Here is a 12,413-nt window from a genome sequence, read left to right as displayed (position 1 = left end):
AATTTCTTTCTTCATAGACTTCAAGTTCTTGTCATACAGATCTTTGACTGGCTTGGTTAGAGTCACACCGAGGTATTTTATATTATTTGTGACTATTGTGAAGGGTGTTATTTCCTTAATTTTTTTCTCAGCCTGTTTACTCACAGAACTCAAGAAGTTAGACTCCAGAGGATCAAGTAACCCTATTTAAAAAAATGGGGTATACAGATAAAGAATTCTCAACTGAGGAATATTGAATGGCTGAGAAGCACCTAAAGAAATGTTCAACATCCTTAGTCATCGGGGAAATGCAAATCAAAACAACCCTGAGATTCCAACTCATACTAGTCAGAATGGCTAAGATAAAAACTCAGGTGACAATAGATGCTGGTGAGACTGTGGAGAAAGAGGAACACTTCTCCATTGTTGGTGGGATTGCAGGCTGGTACAACCACTCTGGAAATCAGTCTGGAAAAGAAAGAAAATTGGACACAATACTTCCTGAGTACCCAGCAGTACCACTCCTGAACATATACTCAAATGATGCTCCAACATACAACAAAGACACATGCTCCACTATGTTCATAGCAGCCTTATTTATAATAGCCTGAAGGTGGAAAGAATCCACATGTCTTTCAATAGAGGAATGGATACCGATAAAGTGGTACATTTACACAATGGAGAACTACTCAGCTACTGAAAACAATGACTTCGTGAAATTCATAGGAAAATGGATGGAACTAGAAAATACCATCCTAAGTGAATTAACACAGTCACAAAAGAGCACTCATGCTATGTACTCACTGATAATTGGATATTGGCCCAAAGTCTTGGATTACCCAAGATACAATCCACATACCACATGAAGCTCAAGAGAAGGACAACCAAAGTGCAAACGCTTCAGTCCTTCTCAGAATTGGGAACAAAAATATTCATAGGATTAAATTGGAGACAAAATTTGGAGCAGAGAATGAAGGAAAGGCCATCCAGAGACTGCCCTACCTGGAGATACAGCCCATATACATACAGCCACCAAACCCAGACAATATTACTTGAGGCCAAGGAAAGCATGCTGACAGGAGACTGATACAGCTGTCTCCTGAGAGGCTCTGCCAGAGCCTGACAAATACAGAGGTGGATGCTCACAAGCCTACCTTTGAACTGACAATGGGGTCCCCAAAGGAGGAGTTAGAGAAAGGACTTAAGGAGCTAAAGAGGTTTGCAACCCCATAAGAACAATACCAAGCGATCAGAGCTCCCAGGGACTAAACCATCATCCAAAGAGTACACATGAACAGACGAATTGCTCCAGCTGCATATGTAGCAGAGGATGGCCTTGTTGGGCATCAATGTGGGGAGAAGCCTTTGGTCCTGCAAAGGTTTGACCCCCAGTGTAGGGGAATGTCAGGAAGGGTAGGCTGGAAGGGGTGAGTGTATGTGTGGGGTTACAACTTCATAAAAGAACGGGGATGGGGAATGGGATAGGTGGTTTATAGACAGGAAAGAGAGAAAGGGGATAACATTTGAAATGTAAATAAAATGTCCAATAAAAAAGTTTCTTACCTATAAATAACTAGTTCTACCTGTGCCTCCAAACATTTTCATTGTGCTTTTCCTTGCAGAAATTCCATTGTGTATAGTGATGTGTTTTATGAAGACAATATAAGTATATCTGAAATAGGTGTTTGTATTCATTTCTCTCTTTCCCCCTCCTGCTTCAGATTAGTTATTTTTTTTAAAAAAATATTTCTTCAATATGGTTTCTGCTTTCATGATAAATATGCATGTGTATATACATATTTAACCACAGTTTGCCATATAGTGATACACACACACACACACACACACACACACACACACACACACACACACACTACTATATATCTATATAGGTTCCACAAGGTATTTTGTATATAAGTTGGATGTACCAATGAGCAAAACATATTTGTCTTTCTGAGTCTACTTTATTTTCTTTAGTAAGATAATTTACTTGCATAAATATCACAGAATTGCATTCCATTTTTCTTTATAGATGAATATATTGTCACATCACTATAAATCCAACAAAATATAAACCACATATTCTTTGTCCATTCATATGTTGAAGGACTCCAAAGTTGATTTCATAACTTGGCTACCATAAATAGTTCTGTAAAAATAGCATGACTATGCTGGTACCTTAGTTATATGCTGACTTAGATTCATTAAGTTTTGATTTAAGAACACTTCTGACAATATATAGTTATTTTTCAATAGTTGATTCTTTCTAGATTTGGAAAAAAATCACAACTCTTTCTAGTATCATCATAGAGCTTAAATTCTGAAATGTAAAGCACTCCCGAATGTCTTTTTCTCTAGTTACATAAAAAGCCCCTGAGGGGATTGGTCCTGATTGCATTTCATTAACTTTAGTGGATGTTTGGGCAGTGTTCAGATTTAAAGGACATTCTCAGTTTTCACACATATTATTTTTCAGAAAGATCATTTCTTTGTGCTTTACTTCTAAGTAAAACTCTTACAACTCAAAGCCATGATACTGAAATCGGAGTTAAGTGTAGCAAAGAAAGCAGACTTTCGATGTAACAGTACTTTGCTCGTGTTTCATGTGTGGCACCAAGCAGCAAAGGTGCAACTACATCAAGCCTTTGATCTCTACACTAAAAGCATGAAGTACCTTTATAGACACAAACTTTAATAGCCACGGAAGCAGACCCAAACCAAACCAAAACACTATCTAGAATTCACTCGTTAGGATTTATAGACTCTTCCTGGTTAGTTAGACAATTTTCTCTCCTCTGATTCTTTTGTGCCATTTCAGTAACTTGTCTCTTGGCCTTACAAGGAAGGAAAAAAATCAGCATCTCTGCAAATTAATTGGTGCCAAGGAATATGAAAGAAACATCTTCTCTGATATTTCAGTAATTCAAAATTCAGCTATTTATCAGGCTTCCTAAGTCTCATGTCACAAAAAAGAGACAAGTTTCACTGTGCCATACTATGCACATCATAGTGGACAGAAATGTTACCTCAAAGAAGAACAGGGATATAAAAGGTAGAGATGTAAAAATACAAATAACTTGCCTCTCTACCAGGGACAGAGGGAAGCAGTAACCAAAGATGTTTAACTGTATAAACAATAGTAAATATTCTTAATTCCCAAATCTATGAGAACCTGTCCTATTTAATAGTAAATGAATGTTAAATATGAAAAACATTTCCCACAGGATTTGAAAGGGAGTATAGCCTATCATAGGAAGTAGTACATAAACGTAGAAAGTGTCAAAAGCTCCTGGGGAAAATTGCAGCTTGGTGATAAAGGAAAAACACTGTTGTGTTTTGTGTGTGTGTGTGTGTGTGTGTGTGTGTGTCTGCCTGTGTGTGCAGTTTTCTGGGTTTTTATTGCTTTTGTTGTTTGTTTGTTTTTCTCCCCATGTAGCTGTATTCATAGCATCAGGCCGAACTGTTTTAATGTTAAAACACCTCCTAATAGCCCAAGAGCTTGTGTTTCTCAGCTTGTAAAACTGAGTAAAGATGTAGGTCTAGAAGGATTCAGGTGTTCTTCACACAGCAGATTTAGAGGGACTGGCTCTAATGGAGGAAGCATCATCTTGTAAGCCTCAGGGTATCTATGAATGAGGGAAAACCAGGAGGGAGTCTTTTACTTTTTCCTTACTAACTCCTACAAGGAGGGTGGGATGAAGTAAAGGAAAGGATGCAAGAAACTTGCACAGAGGGGGAAAACAAACATGAAACAGAGCCCCGACTTCTCTGTTTTCTCACTGCAGGTTTTTCTTTCATTATTCAGAAAAAATAGATTTTTATCCTCTAAACTTGTGAATATTTATGGCTTTCCCCTAGATAGGAAAACCAGCTTTATTATGGTAAGTGAAGAGAGTCTGTAGAAATTACAAACAAAACAAAGAATATTCCAAATCCCTTACAGCTAATCTCATTAAAAATGGGAACTTGCTTTCAATTGTGGTAGGTAAGAATATATTTAAAACATAATCATTTCAAATGTCAACAGATACATATTGCAACAAGCACTGAATCTAGGTGCCTCTGCAGGAGCCTTCTGAATAGGATTAGTAGCTACAGTGGGACAGCAGAAGTTGAGCTCAGCAGATGGGAAGTTTGTAGTCCATGGGGATATCAGCTGAACAAATCTGAACCCCAAGTTAAAATTGGTTCTGAATGATTGTCCCACTGTTAAGAAATACAAACAGAAAGAGAGTTCTTTAGAAAGGTCACATAATGTGACTGTTTGTCTACAAATTGCACACATGCTCCTTGGAGGTGGCAAATTACATTTGCCCCACTTGGCTTGCTCTACCTTTTTCTCACTGTCTTGATAACAAAAACCTTTTAATGCGTGTTGGCTGAAGATGTCCTTTTGCTTTTATATCTCAAAAGGAACAGCTAAAAACATGCCAGAGGCACTGTTGCCCTGCAGGTTTGTTCTCGTCCCATCCATTTGAGTTGATGTATTTGTACACCTTATATTTCTGTACCATAGCTCATTTCATCCAGAAGATATTTTGAAGGAATACATGTTATGTCAAGGGAACCAAGGACAAATTGGGCAAAATGAGACTAATTTTATCATGCAGGGGATGTAGCAGCTGCAGCAAAGGAAAGAGATTGTTGAACAGTAAGTTTTAAAATCCCAAGCCTCTCTTTTTGGAGTCTGTATTTACACCTTACATTGAGAATGTACTGATGGTGTCCTCTGCCTTTAATAGCAGTACTGTGACTTTCTGATATGTTGCTTTGGCCCTGAAGAATCAGGACACATAAAACAGAAATGCTCTATACTTAAGTAGCACCTTTCATCTGACAGGCTAAATCCCCCTTACAACCTCTGGTTCATTAACTCTCATAATACCATCCTGAGGTGACATGTATAAACCCCATGGTTTATAGATGGAGTAAGAGAAAAGTCACAGCACAGTTAGTTGACTGACTTGCAATGTTACAATATATCTTTTTTCTACAATGGCAATTGATTGTAGAGCTCTGTGCTCCCAGGATATAGACATAACATTCCCTGGGAAGTGGCTTATCAACCTAAAATGCCACTGCAACTACAGGGCAAGAAGCAATGCTGTCCTGTATCAACGACGTTATGCTTGAGGAACCTTTGACCATATGCATGAGGCTGACATTACTGCATTTTGAAGACACTCTCTCAAACACAGACTGACATTAATACACATTAGTATTTAGCAGTCTCAGGCTGATGAGCATGAGTGGCTAGAGAGAGAGACCCAGAATATGCCAGGTCATGGCATTGATGTGAACTTCAAAAACAATCCCAAGGAAAGGGCGGGATCTAAGATGGTAAGTAAAGACGAACATTGTAAGCACCAAGACCAGGGTTGAATCCAAATTAGGAATCAGTAGGTAAGAGCTGTCTAAGAATTGAAAAAATAAAATAAAAGAACTCTGTAATGAATTACACCAAAGGTGGTATTTTCTGTCATCTCTGTGGTCTGAGTAAGGATCATGCATGTATTGGTCTGATGTCTTCACAACCACCACAACCGCAGTATTTTTTTGCCTTTTACTATACTATTTTATTAATTTTGGGTAATGTCGTAAAGGTAATTGTGTCATGTTTCCCTCCAAATTCTCACAGACCCACTTCCACCTCAACACCTGTGTACCTCATGTCTTTATTCATTAAAAATAAAAACAATGAGTCTAATTTATGCAACTCATGTACCACTGGAAGTTCATCAATGTACCAGGAGACACTCCCAAAAAAGAAAATTAATTTTATTTTCCCAAGAAGCTATCAACTGTAAATAGCTTCTTAATTAAGGGTTCGTGCTCTTGACCTCCTTTAACAATCCATACTAAAATAACTGGTTTTATCATATTTTTTTATTCCTTTTTTAATGGATATTTTCTTAATTTACATTTTAAATATTATCCCTTTTCCTGGCTTCTCCTCCAGAAACCTACTATACTATCCCCCCTACCCCTGCTTCTGTGAGTGAGTTCCCTCAGCCACCCACCAACTCCCTCCCTCCTCCTAGCACTGACATCCCCCCTACACTGGGGTATCAAGCCATGAAAGGACCAAGGGCCTCTGCTCCCATTGATGCCCTACAGTTTCTTTCTCTGCTACATATGTGAATGGAGCCATAGGTTCATCCATGTATTCTCTTGGAATGGTGTTTAGTCCCTGGGAACTCTGGGGGGCCTGGTTGGTTGATATTGTTGTTCTTCTTATGGGGTTGCAAACCCCTTCAGCTACTTCAGTCTGTCCTTTCTCTAACTCCTCTATTGGGAACCCCATTCTCAGTTCAATGCATCTACCTCTGTATTTGTCAGCCTCTGGCAGAACCTCTCAGGAGACAGCTATATCAGGCTCTTGTCACCATGCACTTCTTAGCATCAGCAATATTGTCTGGATTTGTGTTTGTATATGGGATGGATCCCCCAGGTGGGACTGCCTCTGGATGACCTTTCTTTCAGTCTCTGCTCCACACTTTGTCTTCATATTTCCCCCTGTGAGTATTTTTGTTTCCCCTTCTAAGAGAGCCTGAAGCATCTACACTTTGGTTTTCCTTCTTGAGCTTCATGTGATTTGTGAATTGTACCTTGGATATTCTGAGCTTCTGGTCTAATTGCTGTTTATTGGTGAGTTGCATACCTTGTGTGTTTAATGATGGCATTCACCTATGTATTTGCTGTATTCTGGCTGTGTCTCTCAGGAGAGATCTACATCCGGTTCCTGTCGGCCTGCACTTCTTTGCTTCATCCATCTTGTCTAATTGGGTGGCTGTATATGTATGGGTCACATGTGGGGCAGGCTCTGAATGGGTGTTCCTTCAGTCTCTGTTTTAATCTTTGCCTCTCTCTTCCCTGCCAAGGGTATTCTTGTTCCCCTTTTAAAGAAGGAGTGAAGCATTCACATTTTGATCATCCGTCTTGAGTTTCATTTGTTCTAGGCATCTAGGGTAATTCAAGCATTTGGGCTAATAGCCACTTATCAATGAGTGCATACCATGTGTGTTTTTCTGTGATTGGGTTACCTCACTCAGGATGATATTTTCCAGTTCCATCCATTTGCCTACAAAATTCATAAAGTCGTTGTTTTTGATAGCTGAGTAATATTCCATTGTGTAGATGTACCACATTTTCTGTATCCATTCCTCTGTTGAAGGGCATCTGAGTTCTTTCGAGCTTCTGGCTATTATAAATAAGGCTGCTATGAAGATCTTGTGCAAGCAACAACAACTACTATTGGCTGTCATGACATGTCCAAAAGGCACTTTGTTATGGTATTGACAAACCAGATGATCTTTAAGCACTGGGGAATGAAGGAGATATAGATAAGATATTCCAATTATGGATGAACATTCTACAAACACTTATTCTCTGTACTTTGACCACTTTTGGGATTTCTCTGTTAAATACACTCCACTGTAGAAAGAAACTTCTGTGATGAGGTCTTAGAGTTTAATAGTTTTTACATAGAGAGCCACAAATTTAGAGGCCAGTGTGATATGCTAATTTACACACACACACACACACACACACACACACACACACACACACACCATCATGTCCATTTACAGTTCAAAGTATATAAGGTCAGCTCCTTTATATGGTAATAGCACCAGCTTCCTGCTAGCCACTGCATAGGCATTCCACTTCTGTAGAAGTCTCAACAATTCTTTTCTTATAGGATATTTTTTATTTACATTTCAAATGTTATTCACTTTCTTGGTTTCCTGTCCATAAGCCCCCATCCTGTCACCCCTTCTTCTAAGAGGGTGGTCCCCTCCCCAACCACCCCCCACTTTCTGCCCTGACATTCCCATACACTGGAGCATGAACCCTTGGCAGGGCCAAGGGCTTCTCCTCCCATTGGTGCCCATCAAGGCCATTCTCTGCTACATATATAGCTGGAGTCTTGGGTCTGTCTATGTGTACTCTTTGGATGGTGGTTTAGTCCCGGGGAGCTCTGGTTGGTTGGTATTGTTTTTCTTGTGGGGTTGCAAACCCCTTCAGCTCCTTTAAACCATTGTCTAACTCCTCCAATGAAGACCCTATTCTCAGTTCAATGTTTTGCTGCTAGCGTCCCCCTCTGTATTTGTCCTGCTCTGGCTGTGCCTCTCAGCAGACATCTATATCCTGCTCCTGTTAGCATGAACTACTTAGCTTCATCAATCTTATCTAGTTTCGTGAATATATATATATATATATATATATATATATATATATATATATATATATATATATATGTATATGTTGATCCCCCTGGTTGGACATGCTATGAATTGTGATTCCTTCAATCTCTGCTTCAAACCTTGTCTGTATATCTCCTCCTATGAATACGTTTATTCCGTCTTTGAAGAAAGACTGAAGCTTCTGCACTTCAGTAGTCCCTCTTGAGCTTCATGTGGTCTATGGATTGTATCTTGGGTAATTCGAGCTTTTGGGTTAATATCCATTTATCAGTGATTGCATACCATATGTGTTTTTTGTGATTGGGTTACATCACTCAGGTTGACATTTTTTTTTTTCGGAGCTGGGAACCGAACCCAGGGCCTTGCACTTGCTAGGCAAGCGCTCTACCACTGAGCTAAATCCCCAACCCCTAGGTCAACATTTTCTATTTCATCCATTTGCCTATGAATTTCATGAAGTCATTGTTTTTGATAGCTGAGTAGTACTCCTTGTATAGATGTACCACAATTTCTGTATCCATTCCTCTGTTGAAGGGCATCTGGGATCTTTCCAGCTCCTGGCTATTATAAACAAGGCTGCTATGAACATAGGGGATCATGTGTCTTTGTTGTGTGTTGGAGCATCTTTTGGGTATATGCCCAAGAGAGGTGTAGCTGGGTCCTCAGGTTGTGGAATGTCCAATTTTCTGAAGAACCTCCAGACTGATTTCCAGAGTGGTTGTACCAGTTTGCAATCCAACCAATAATCGAGTAGGGTTCCTATTTCTCCACATCATTGCCAGCATCTGCTGTCACCTGAGATTTTATCTTAGCCATTCTAACTGGTGTGAGATGGAATCTTAGGGTTGTTTTGATTTGCATTTCCCTGATGAATAAGAATGGTTAACATTTCTTTAGGTGCTTCTCAGCCATTCAATATTCCTCAGTTGAGAATTCCTTGTTTAGCTCCGTAACCCATTTTTAAATATGGTTATTTGGCTCTCTGGAGTCTACCTTCTAGAGTTCTTTGTACATTTTAGATATTAGCCCTCTTTCAGATTGTAGGATTGGTAGAAATATTTTCCCAATCTGTTTGTTGCCATTTTGCCCTATTGACAGCATCCTTTGCCTTACAGAAGTATTGTAGTTTTATGAGGTCCTATTTGTTGATTCTTGATCTTAGAGCATAAGCCATTGGTGATTTGTTCAGGAATTTTTCCCCAGTGACCATGTGATCAAACTCTTCCCCACTTTTTCTTCTATTAGTTTGAGTGTATCTATGGTGATATGATAGGAGGCATGGGATAATTTCAATCTTCTTGTATCTGTTTAAGCCTGTTTTTTGACTGACTATATGATCAATTATACAAATATATAACCAACAGACATCTGACCTCATAGTGAAATTTTATATAGAAATATAGGATTATATTTGTTCATGTTAAAAATAAAAAAATTGGCTTGTATACACTAAAAAGAATTTTGTTCAAGAATTGCTTTTGAGTTTCCAGTGGTAGCTTGCAGGAGGCCAGGCCTCAGGCTGGTTGACAAGCCTGGTGATTTCTCCAGGATTGAGCTATAGCTGCTGGTTAATGTCTGGTATCTGCCTGCTGAATGGGCTGGACTACAGTTGCTGGTTCAAATTTTGCATTTACTACAGGACTATACTGCAGCCAAAGAAGATTGAAGCTCTCCACCAAAGAACTATTGCTAAACAGGTCCACTTCTGCCATATCCTAATAGCTTTTCTCTTCCACTATCTCTGATAGGTGGTGTGCAAGAGGGTAGTTTAAACATTTATTAAAAGTAGGTTGTAAAAAATTTATGCCTACACATGGGTCTAAACTTATCAGTAAAAGGAATCCTACTGTTATTGTGCTATATGCATATATTTCAGTGAGGCTTACTCTGGTATCTGATGGCAACAGACACAGATACCCACCACCAGACATATAACGTGAAGAGAAAGTCTAAATTGAGGTCTCCATCAAATCCCTCTATTCAGAGATCAGGAAATGCCAAGGAAGGAGAGGGAGAAAGACTGTACGTATTAGAGGGGTAAAGGATACCAGGAGATTAAGCTATTCTGCATCAACAAAGTAAGGTCCACATGGACTTAGAGAGTGAAACCCAAACACAAGGTCTGCATGGTTTTGTACCAGATCCTCTCTGTATATATTATAGCTATTAGCTCAATATTTTTATGGGAACCCTGACTGTGTGAATGAGTGGGTCGCTGACTCGTTTGTTTGTTTTTTCTTTCTTTTTATTAATCATTTTATTCATTTACAATAATAATCATTTTATTCATTTCAAATGATATCCCCTTTCCTGGTTATTCCTCCATAGACTCTCCATCCTATATCCCCTCACCCTCCTTCCCTTTGACTCTATAAGACTGCTCTCCTACCCACTCATTCACTCCTACCCAAAAGATCTAGCATCCAGCTATGCTGGAGCATCAAGCCTGCAGGGGAGGCACTCCCATTGATATCTCACACTTTTTTTGTGCTGCAGGGACACTTTGCCTCCTGTTGGTTTGCCATGTCCAACTTCAATATGATAGTTTTTGCTTCATCTTATTACATTTCATTTTGTCAGGGTTGACTTTTATCTCTCAGAAGTATGTTCTTTTCTAATGAGAAATAGAAAGTGAATGGATCTGGAGGGGTTTGAGTGGGAGGCAGGAAGGAACTTGGAAGAGTATGTTAAGGAGAAACTTAAGATATATATATTAGAAAAAAAGTAATCTACTTTCAATCAAACAAAAAGTTTTTAAAAGCAAGTTTTTAAAGATACCACCTAATGAGTAGATTAGTGTTAATCACATGTTTATCATCAGGGGCAGTTTATAAAATATCTTATGTATAAGACATTTACATTCAAATACACACTGACTCCCAATAGATGAAGAAGTATGTAAGTATTTTAAGATCAGACTTTTCTATGTATTCAAAATGGTATCTGACCTGATACAACTGCAAAACAATATCACTAAGTTCATAAATTTAGTTTTTCACTTGATCTGTGAAACTGTCTCTAAAGCAGTGAGATTGCTGTTCCCTGTTTTACTGTTTGGTTTACATTCACGCAAGAGTCATATGACAGTGATTTAAAAAAGTTATGTCGCTGAGGTCAGAGTGCTGCCTCCAGTGACATTTGACATCTTCGTAACATTCTGGAACAGACCCAAATTCAACTCTACAGTTCAATAAAGAGAAATGCTTATGATCTGAGTTATTAGTGACAGTCATACATTCCAACAAGTATTATCAATAACATGTACACTTGTTTCTTGCCATCCTGATTTCATTCTTGCTTTATTAGATATATTAGATATGGTTTATGCAAATGATAAAACAACACATACTCCTACCCTGAAATTTTAATTGCAATTTCAGTAAAATTGTATTTAACATAATGATATATAAATGATTATCCATCATTGAAACCTCAATATTTATTTATTTAATCACTTGATTTCTGTCTTAGGATTCCCATGGCTTTGAAGAGGCACCATGACCAGTGAAACTCTTATAAAGACCAATATTTAATTTGAACTGGCTAACAGTTTCAGAGTTCAGTCCATTATCATTATGGCATTATGCAGGCAGACTTGGGGCTGGAGGAGTCAAGAGTTCTACATCTTGCTCTGAAGGTACCCAAGGGGAGATTGTCCTCTGCAGGCAGCAAAGAACAGACTCTCTTCTGCATTGGGCAGAGCCTGAGCATAAGAGGAGCCTTCAAATTTTACCTCCAGTGACACACTTCCTTCAACAAGGCCACACCTAATCCAACAAGGTCACATTGCCTAATAGTGCTACTCTCTGGACCAAGTATATTCAAACCACCAGAGCCTCTTAGGTTTTTCATGAGAACTTCAAGTGATTGAAAGTGATAGCATAGCTGGCTGACAACAAAAAATAATACTGACAGAAATTTCTGATTCATCTTCCACTATGAAGTATAGTGATGGCTTATATCTTATAGTTTTCAATTTTAGAAAATATTTGCTTGCATTTTTCAGCATGTTGGCCAAAATATGATCTCTCAACAATAATATATTATCTATGGTTCTCATAAATAATTTTATCCTTATTTGACATAGACTAGAATTTGAATAAAATAAATTATATATTTGAAATGAAAAGATAAAGTTCTTAGTAATGCAAATTTAGTAGACAATAATACACAAGTATTTTAACAGAATGAACCTCTTCCCTTTGTCCTACACTGTTGCCTCTTCAAAGC

This window comes from Rattus rattus, chromosome X (assembly GCF_011064425.1).
Source record: "Rattus rattus isolate New Zealand chromosome X, Rrattus_CSIRO_v1, whole genome shotgun sequence".
Classification (NCBI taxonomy): domain Eukaryota; kingdom Metazoa; phylum Chordata; class Mammalia; order Rodentia; family Muridae; genus Rattus; species Rattus rattus.
Note: the sequence above shows the minus strand (reverse complement) of the source record.